Genomic DNA, 10,577 nt, shown 5'->3' on the forward strand with positions numbered 1-10,577 from the left:
CTTGCAAATGTGGTGTTTCGTTTGGAAAGCAAGGGTTTTCAATTAAGAGGGAGTTGAATTTGCTCAAGAAAATAACTGCTTACTGAGAAAATTTAATTTAGTGTAAACTGACGAAGCAGGCGAGAGTGAGATTTAATCCTTCTCTCCATTGCTAACCTTCTTCGGGTAGGTAACCCCACAGTTGCAGTGTTGGGACCAAATACTAGCAGGGGATCTCTACCCACCGTTATCCCCAGACCCACTTTTAGTGGAAGCTTGCGGGAGGAGCGGGAGTTCAGCAGCGAGCAAAAGCAACCACAGCCAGATTCAAGGTCTGCAGTGATAAACACTGATGGGGGTAAAGTCCCGGGAAGAATCACCGGAAAAAAGTGGCCTCTGCAGGGAGGTTTGTTTGCGCACGCGCCCGCTAGGGCTTGGGGAGGGCGCGGAGAAAGCGGCAGCGGCCCCTGCTGACCAGCGGCCGCCACTGCATGCTGGTTGGGTCTGCCTTTCGGGACTTTTGACCGCTTATTAGATGCCGGGCCTTTAAATCAATTAATTCACTTCCTCCTCCCGTCAATCTGGGCTTTGGGTGAGCTTGTTTATTCTGGAGGAAACAGGCTCAGAGAAGTGTATGGATTTGCCCAAGGTCACACAGCTAATTGGAGCAGCACCAAGTGACTCAAAAAGGAATGGTTTTATTCAGTCTTAAATATTATTTTATTTAAGTATTATTTTAAATAATACTTTAGCTAAATATATCGCATATTTATTTAAATATTATTTTATTTATTCAGTCTGGAATATTATTCAGTCTTAAAAAGGAAGGAAATTCTGACACCTGCTACAGCGTGAAATCTTGAGGACATTATACTCAGTGAAATACACCAGTCACAAAAGGACAAATACAGTATGATTCTGTTTAGAGGATGCCCCGTGGAGGAGTCACACCCATTGAAAGGAAAGGAGATGGTGGGGCAGGGGGCTGGGGGATGGGGATGGGGGGTCAGTGTTTCACGGGGACAGTTTCAGTTTGGGAGGATGAGAAAGTTCTACAGACAGATGGTGGGGATGGTTGCACAATAATGTGCTTAATGAACTAAACCGCACACTTTATGGTTAAAATTATAAATGTTTTGTGTATTTGAACCACCATAAGAAAAGGCAAATTTTAATCAGGGAGCAAGTCTGTTTCAGTATTATTTCCCGAATGTATTTCAGATTTGGTGAACCAAAACCAGACATCCTGAGTTTAAATTCTGGTTCTGGCCTCACTGGCTATATGACCTTGGGCGTGTTGCTTGAGCCTCAGCTTTGCACGTAAAATATTGAATCACAGTAGGACCTATTTTATTATGAGGTTCTGATGACACTTTAAAAACGTAGTACCTGGCATATAGTATTCCCTATTTAAGAGTTTGTTCCTGTTATGGGCTGAATTGTGTTCCCCCACACACACACCAAAAAAAAATCACGTATTAAAGTCCTAACCCCCAGGACCTCAAAATGTGACTGTATTTGGAGATGCGGTTTTTAGAGAGATAATTAAGTTAAAATGAGGTCGGTTATGGTGTACCTTCATCCAGTATGACACTCGTACAGGTGAGACTAGGACACAGACACTCCCAGAAGGAAGGAGCCAGAGAGAAGATGCCCATTTGGGTGCCAACCAGAGAGGCCTTAGAAAAAAACAGCCCCACTGATAGGTTGATCTCAGACTTCTGGCCTCCAGCTCTGAGAGACAATAAATTTCTGGTCTTTAAGCCATCTGTTGTGTGATATTTTGTTACAAAAGCCATAGCAAATTAATATAGCCCCTATTATGGGATAAAAACACCAGATTTTACATATTGCACACATTTTTTCTACCAGCATTTGTTAGCACCTACAACACGCTGGGCAGGGCTTGGGACCAGGGTGAGCATAATGGGGCCTTTGTCTGGTGCAAAATATAAGAAGGCTCCAGACAACTCAGTCATCATGATAATGATATTTGAATGCCATTTTTGTTTAAAACCAAAGGAACACCAAAAGCCCAGGATGAACAAAGCATTAACATTTTAAATAAAGACAGGACCAGTCTTGGTGATTTTTCCTTAACCTTGGGGTCCAGCCTGACTGCGAACAGTTCTTGGGTAGGTAGTCCCGTTAGAGGCCTTAAAGCAGTGTGGTATTGAATTCTCCCTCAATGGCCTTAGGCAGTGGTTATTGCACTCTCTAGAGGGGAAATGGTAAAAGCAGCAGCTCCAAGGAAAAGCTGGTGCCTATGATCATGGCTTTGAGGACAAGACAGACTTGTTCTCCCACGCAGGGGGCTTTTTCGCCGTGGCAGTGTGCAATCCCACTTTACCAAGGCTTAAACTGAGAGCCTTAGGGTACACATGGAGATGGCAGTGTATTCAGGACTCCACTTCTGTGAGGACTCCCAGCAGGCCCTTAGAGGCTTCATTAGAGCCCTTAGCAAACTGTTTTTGCATTTCATTGCTTTCAAGCTGCCCTGGGGCTGGGGGACTTTCCAGTGGCGCTGCCCCTCCCAGCCTGCAAACATGCCCTTTAGCTTTGCATACTCAACACCCCTCAGACCTAGCACTTACTGGCCCAGCAGTTGTTTCCTGGGATCCTGTGGTAGGAGACAAAAAATCCAGGCAGGCCCCTGTAGGGGGCCATGGGAGTTGACTGGCTGTCGTGGAGGAAATAGTCAATCAAATATTTGCAAATACTTTCAAATTGTGCATGGAAGGAGAGAGAGAATGAGCAAAAGAGAGGGTAGAATAAGGAAGGGCTATGAGTTAGCTTGAGAAACCAGGGTGGACTGCCTAGAGGAGGTAACTTAAATTGTACATGAAAGATGAGAAAGCATTCAATGAACAAAAGCAGAGCAGGCACTCCAGGGAGAGGGAACAGCAAATGCAAAGGCCCTGCGGTGGGAGGCACAACAAAGAAACAATGAAAAACGAGTGTGCCTCTGTAACACAAAAAGGGAGTGTAAAAGGACAGGAGAGGGCTTAAAGCAGACTCTAGGACAACAGTCAGCTAACTTTTTCTTAAAAGGCCATATAGAAACATCTTGGCTTCTCCGGCCACACACTTCAGTCACAGCTTCTCAATTCTACCAACACAGCACATTAGCATCCACGGACAGCACAGACATGTACAGGCACACCTATGTTCCAATGAAACTTTATTTATGGATGCTAAAATTTGAATTTCATACCATTTTCATGAGACATAAAGATGATTCTTGTTTCGTTTTTTTTCTTCCCCATTTAAAAGTGTAAAAACCATTCTTAGCTTATGGGGCATACAGAAATAGGCAGCTGGCCGGCCATGACCCATGAGCTACAGTTTGCCACACCCCCTGCTCCAGGAGAAGGGTGTCCCTGTAATTTATCATCCAAATAGGAACACTTTATGTTTGCAAAGTTATGATTAAAGTTTAGCCAATATCCAGAAAGGGCATAAATCAAATGTATAAAATCTGGTGGCTTTCATCAAACGATACACAGCACAGTAACCAGAAGAAGATCAAAATACAGACTATGACCAGCCCCCCTGAAACCCCAGAAATCCCCCCGTGTCTCTTCCAGTCACTACCACCCAAAGATAACCACCGTCCGGTCTTCTAATAACATGGATTTAGGGGCCTGTTGTTGAATTGCATATACATTGAATCAGCCAGCTTCTTGCACATAATATTGATAGGAAGATGTGTGCATGTTGCCGATGGCCGAACTTTGTTCTTAATGCTGTTTTCCCCCTTTAACACCCTGGCACAATGTATTTATCCATTTCACTATTGGTGGGCATTGGGCTGCCTCCAGTTTGAGGCACTTATTACTAAAGCTGCTATGGAACATTGCAGTGCATGTCCTGACAATATTTCTTCTAGGAACATACCAAAGTGTGGAATTGCTGAGTCATACACTGTGCCGGATTCCAGCTTGAGTGGTTGCATCGATTTATCAAAGTGCAAATCAGAATGATTTTGAAAGCAAAAGGGATGTTAAATTACGCTGGAATGATTGTTGTAGATGAGGCTTGTCCCAGGGCCCTGGGATGTGTAGTTCCTCTGTGTATGGGAAACAGAGTGGAGACCCCAATGAGAAGACCTCTCATATATGCTGTGCCTTCTGTGAGCCTCATTTGTAAAATGGAACAGGTGATCCTCACCTTACCTCCCTGGATTGCACCCGGGAGTGACTGGGTCCCCCAGGGGACACTGGGTGATGTCTGGGGACATTTGTGGTTGTCACAACTGAAGGCCCTCCTGGCGTTGAGAGAGTAAGGGCCAGGGGTGCTGCTCAACCCCCCATGGTGCCCAGACGCCCCCCTAGCCCCACTCCCCCCAAAGAGAATGATCTGCCTGAATGTCTGCAGTGCCGAAGTTGAGAAAAACCCTGTATGTGATTTTTTTAAAGAGTATGCTCTAAATTTTTACAGTGTAGCTGGTATTCATTCATCTAACACATACTTAGTGCCTCCTCTCTGCCAGACATTGACTGAAGTGCTGGGGACACAGGACAAGCCTCCCTGTCCTGGTGGGGCTTATATTCTAGTGGGCAGGGCAAGGACAATGAATAAATGAGTTTATCATGTCAGACGTTGAGAAGAGCTGTGGAAGTAAAATAGGATTAGGGGATGATAGTACTGGAGCAGACAGCAGTACATATTTCATTTGGGTAAGAAGATTCCAGAGCAGAGACCTGAAGGTCAGGGAGAGAGCAATGTGGGTGTCTACAGGAAGGGCATTCCAAATGGGAGGACCAGCATGTGCCAAGGCCCAGGGGCCCTAAGGCCAGAGTTGGTGGGGGAGGGCGGGACCTGACTCAGTTGCTCATAGGTGCCCTCTGGTGGCTGCTCTAGGGAAGACAGACATGGAGGTAGAGTGGGTGAAGGCCCTGGTGATTGGATACACAAATGTGGCCCATCCACACACCGGAATATCACTCAGCCTTGAAAAGGAGAAAAGCCCTGATATAAGCTATGCTGTAGATGGACCCTGAGCTCACACTACTCAGTGAGAGAAGCCAGACACAAAAAGCCACATAGCCTGTTATCCCATTTATATAAAATGTTCAAAACAGGCAAATCCACAGACAGAAAGTGGATTCATGGTTGTCAGGAGCTGAAGAGGAGATGGGGCATGACTGTTCATGGGGATGGGGTTTCTTTTTGGGGTGACAGAAATGTTTTAAAATTAGAATAAGGTGATATTAGAACTCATTAAGTTGTACACTGAAAACAAACCCCTTGAATATAATTGTTGAATCATTATGTCATATACACCTAAAACTAAACATACTATTGTATGTCAACTTTATTTTAATGAAAACAAACACGAAAACAAAAAACCTTGACTCCATCCATTTTGTTGCCTTCCCTCCACTCCCTGCTCTGGTCCAGGACCCCGTCATCCTTGTCTGGGGAGCTACACCCACTCCTCCCTGGTCTCCTGCCTCCACTCCTGTCCCCCACAATCCATTTTCCACAGCTGCTAGAGGGATCTTTGTAAACACAAATTCTATTTTATCCTGTGTGCTATTTAATTTTATTGTCCACTTGGCTGGCCAAGTGCCCAGGTATTTGGTCCAACATGATTCTGGATGTTTTGTGAAGATGTTTCTGAATGGGATTAAAGTGGATTGCCCTCCCCAGTGAGGGTGGACCTCATCCAATCAGTTGAAAGCCTGAAAAGAATGGAAAACTGACCTGACGTTCTCCAAGAAAGAGGAATTCTGTAAGCAGATGACCTTCAGACTTGAATTGCAATTCAGCTCTTCCTTGGCTTTCCAGCCTACAGATTTTTTTTTTTGTACCTCCATAATTGCATGAGCCAATTCCTTAACGTAAGCCTCTCCCTCACTTTCTCTCTGTCTCTATAGATATGTGTGTACAATTCACCCTTGAACCACATAGGTTGGAATGGTGCAGGTCCACTTACATGTGGCTTTTTTTTTCCAAAAAAAATACAGTGGAAAACTTTTTTGGAGATTTGTGACAGTTTGAAAAAACATTTCTGTAGCTCATTTTATTGTGAGATTAAATAACATGCATATGTAATGTGTAACAATTGTGTTAATCAATTGTTTTTTGTTATCAGTAAGGTTTCTGGCCAATAAGGGGAGTAAAAAAAAGTTATAGGCAGATTTTTGACTGTGCAGGGGGTCAGTGTCTCTAATCCCTGTATTGTTCAAGAGTTACCTGTATTCACATCAAGGTTCAAGCTCCTTCTGTCTCTTTGCTTCTTCTTCATTAGAATATTGTGCTCCTATTTACTATAGCCAAGAAATGGAAGCAACCTAAGAGTCCATCAGTAGATGAATGGATAATGAAGATGTGGTACATATACACAATGGAATACTATTCAACCATAAGAAAGGAAAAAATCCTACCATTTGCAACAACATGGATGGAGCTAGAGGGTATTACACTCAGTGAAATAAGTCAGGCAGAGAAAGACAAATACCAAATGATTTCCCTCATTTTTGGAGAATAACAATGAACCAAAACTGAAGGACCAAAACAGCAGCAGACTCAGAGACTCCAAGAAGGGACTAGTGGTTACCAAAGGGGAGGGGTGGGGGAGGGCAGGTGGGGAGGGAGGGAGAAGGGGATTGTGGGGTATCATGATTGGTGCACATGGTGTGTGGAGGGTCATGGGGAAGACAGTGTAGCTCAAAGAAGACAAATAGGGACTCTGTGGCATCTTACTACACTGATGGGCAGTGACTGCAATGGGGTATGGGGGGGACTCGATAATAAGGGTGAATGTAATAACCACATCGTTTTTCTTCTGAAACCTTCATAAGAGTGTATATCAATAATACCTTAATTAAAAAAAATATATATATATATATATATATACACACATTGTGCTCATCCACATGACCCAAGATGGTGCGCCATTCACTTTGCAGCCAATAGGAAGAAGGATAGAGGGAAAGAGAAAGGGAGTGTGCATGTCACGTGAATCACTGGTCAGAATGTAGTTACATGACCACCCCTAGCTGCAAGGGACCTTCTGAAATGAGTTAATTTACATGAGCATTGAATTTACTAAGCTTCAGAGGGGCAAACATAAATAGATACAAGAAAACTATCTTGTATCTTCGACTAGATACAAGAAAACTTCTCAGTGTTCCAAGTATCTCACAATAAAATTTGCTCCCAATTACAAGTAACAAAATACATTGTCTCAGGTTCAAGCACTTACTTGAAACTTTATTTATAGTTCACATGAAAAAAAAACAAGGACTGAATAGACTTTGTAGGCATTAAAAGTAGTCTGCAAATAAATGTCCACACAACAGCATATTCTAGGAAAATTTAGGGTTAGACTAAAGCAGTAGTGAGGAAGTTTGGAAAAAAGATACATCTAGAACAGTGCTTTAAACATAAGGGAATATAAAAGTAACTGCAATATATTCTATATAAAGAGTTATTTGTTGTTTCGTTTTTGTTTCTGTTTTGTTTTTTTTTTCACATCAAAATATTTTTAGCCCCACCGTTTTAAATGCATGTTTACCGACTGTCCAAAATTTTAGTACCCCTCAGGCTCCTGGATATTTTAAATGATCCAAGCAACTCCTGTGTAGATGAAGCTCTCAAATTCCTTACCAAGGACATCCTTAGGTCATTTTTGTTCTCCCAGATAGTATTCGGGGAGCAGCGGTCCGCTTCAAGTAGCTAGCTACCTTTCACTTTCAGAGTTGGTGATGCTCAGTTGATTTCCGCCAAGTTAGGCACCTTGAAACAGTGACCAAGATCTAAACCCTAAACGGCATTTTACTTTTACGTCGACTTGATTTCACTGTGATAGGGCAGGCGTACATGCAGTTATGAGACCTTTCCCTTTCCACGAAAAGAATCTCCGCTTATATTAAAAACTCCGTGGCAACCTCGAACGCACTCAGGCCAATCAATCGACCCATTTCCTGGTGTGGGAATGCCGACTGGGGGCCTTGTCAGGGCCTTCTGAGGTCCCACCGACAAAGTGACCCAAGCCAGGCCAGGCCCCTGCCCTCCACGCATTCAGGGCCCGGGACCCGTGCGCCTCACCAGCCCCAGGGCGGCCGCAAGCCCCTGCCGGGCGCAGGAGCCATCGGAGACCAAGCAGCCCATCCAGGCAGCGCAGCACGGCGGCTGGATTTTTTTTTTTTTCTTTTTTAAGGTTCCCCTGTTCTGGTACATTCATCTGTTGTTTAGTAATTCCCTTGCACACTGAATAGGGCTGAGCCTTAAAACCCATAGGATATTGTGAAAATGATGGAGTGTGACTTCTGAGGTTGGCTTAGAAAAGATGTCATAGCTTCCTCCTTGCCCTCTCTGGGATCATTCACTCTGGGGAAACCAGCTCGTGTCAAGAGGATGTTTAAGCAGCCCTGCGGACAGGACCACATGGCGCGGAGCTGAGGTCTCTCACGAACAGCCATGTGATTGAACTACCTTGGACACAGCCTTTCAAACCTTAGTTAAGTCTTTAGATGATAGTATCTCTGTCCAACATCCTGTCTACAGCATCATGAAAGATTGCCCCAGAACCACCCAGCTAAGCCGCCCCCAAATTCCTGATCCACAGAAAGTGGGGGAAATAACAAACATTGGCTATTGTTTTAAGCTGCTAGGTCTTGGAATTATTTGTTACACAGCTAAGACAACTGATACACTATTTTCCCTTCCCTGTTTTATGGCTAAAGAAAATGAGATTCCCTCAAGTTAAGTGACCTGCCCAAGGTCACACAGCATGGAGGTGCTAAAATTGGTATGCATACCCAGGATAGCTGCTCTGACAAGCTTGGTCTTCTACTAAATAAATAGGAACATAATTTGCCAAACCAATCCCCTACAGTTGAGCATTTAGGTTATTTCTAGGTAGCCCCAAATGAAAGTAATGCTTCAGTGAATACAGGTGTGTATCTCTTTTTGAACTTGTTCTTCTAGGGTGGCCTTGGCAAGTCACTTAACCCCTTAAGACCTCAGTTTTCTTGTCTGTAAATTGGGACCAATAGTACCTATTTCATGGAGTTGGTGTGAGAGTGAAACAATAACACATTAAGTGCTTAAAACAGGTCTTGGCACTTAATAGTCTTAGTATTACCATCATCATCATCATTATTGTTATTTCCTTGAGAAGTGAAATCAGTGGGTCAAAGGTTAATTGACTTTTTCTGAAAGGCAATCCATAGAAAGAGTTTGAAAAAGTAAAGCAATCACAAAGATCAGTTTGGGAAACTATGGCTTTGAGGACGAGGGAACAGGGGTTTTGCTTTTGTTGAACATTTTGTCCCTAATAAGAAAAGGCAGCCAAGGATAATTTTTTCTTTTGTATGCTTTTAAAAGTTGTGGTAAAATGTACACAAAAGTTACTCTCAATTCTAGTCTATTGGCCTATGTATCTGTGGAGGTGTCAGCACCACACTGCTTTAGTTATAAAGCTTTACAGTAAAATTTGAAACTGGGAAATACGAGTTCTCAGTTTTATTCTTTCACAAGGCTGTATTGACTATTGGTGATCCCTTGAGATTCCATGTGAATTTTTGGATGGATTTTTCCATTTCTGCAAAAAAGTTGTTGGGATTTTAACAGGGACTGCATTGAATCAGAGATTTCTTTGGGTGGTGTTGGTGTATTAGTAATATTTAGTCAGGCAACCCAGGGAATAAGAGAAAATATTTGCAAAACATTTATCTGATGAGGGTTTAATGTTCACAATATACAGAGAATTCCTACAGCTCAACAACAAAGAACACAACAACCTGATTTTCAAAAGGGGACAGAAGTCTTGACTAACATTTCCCCAAAGGAGATACACACATGGCCAATAAACACACAAAAAGATGAGAATCCTAACCACTAATTGTTAGGAAATGCAAATCAAAATTCCAGAGAAATATCACTTCATACCCATTAGGATGACTACTATTAACCCCCAACTTCTCCAAAAAAGGAAGTACCACGTAACTACAGGGTTGTGGAGTAATTGGAGCCCTTGTGCACTGATGATGGGACTGGAAAACACCCCTACTGTTTACAGCTTGCAAAGCCGAAAGTATTTATTACCTGGACCTTTACAGAAAATGTTTGCCAATCTCAGACCCAGAACAGTGTCTAGTATGTAGATGATGCCTGATATATTGAGAGATTATTACTGAATAGTCAATGAAAGAGTCGGATGCAGTTTATATCTGGGTTTTGGAGAAGGTCAGACCTGGATTAAGATTTTGGCTCGCCTATGTCTGGGCAGATTGCTTCCTATCTCTGGGCATGTGTTTTATAATAAGAAAATGGGGGTAAACAAGAATACTGATAACATGAAAGAGCTTGATCTGGCAGTTCTGGGAAAGTGCTCAGAAGTCTTGGTCAGTGAATGTCATGAATCCCTCATGAATCCATCCCCCAGCCTCAACAATGAGCAATTCACAGTCCATTTTGTATCCTCTGCACCCCCCCCACTATCCTCTATTTAAAGCAAATCTTACATAATTTCTTCTGTAAATATGCTCAAACGCATTTTTCACAGACTCTTTAAAAACATAGCCACAAAACCTTTAACCAAACCTTAAACCATTCAAACCATGAGGGTTGCAAGATTCTACACA

The sequence above is a fragment of the Manis javanica genome, chromosome 13, assembly GCF_040802235.1.
Source record: "Manis javanica isolate MJ-LG chromosome 13, MJ_LKY, whole genome shotgun sequence".
In the NCBI taxonomy this organism is placed as follows: domain Eukaryota; kingdom Metazoa; phylum Chordata; class Mammalia; order Pholidota; family Manidae; genus Manis; species Manis javanica.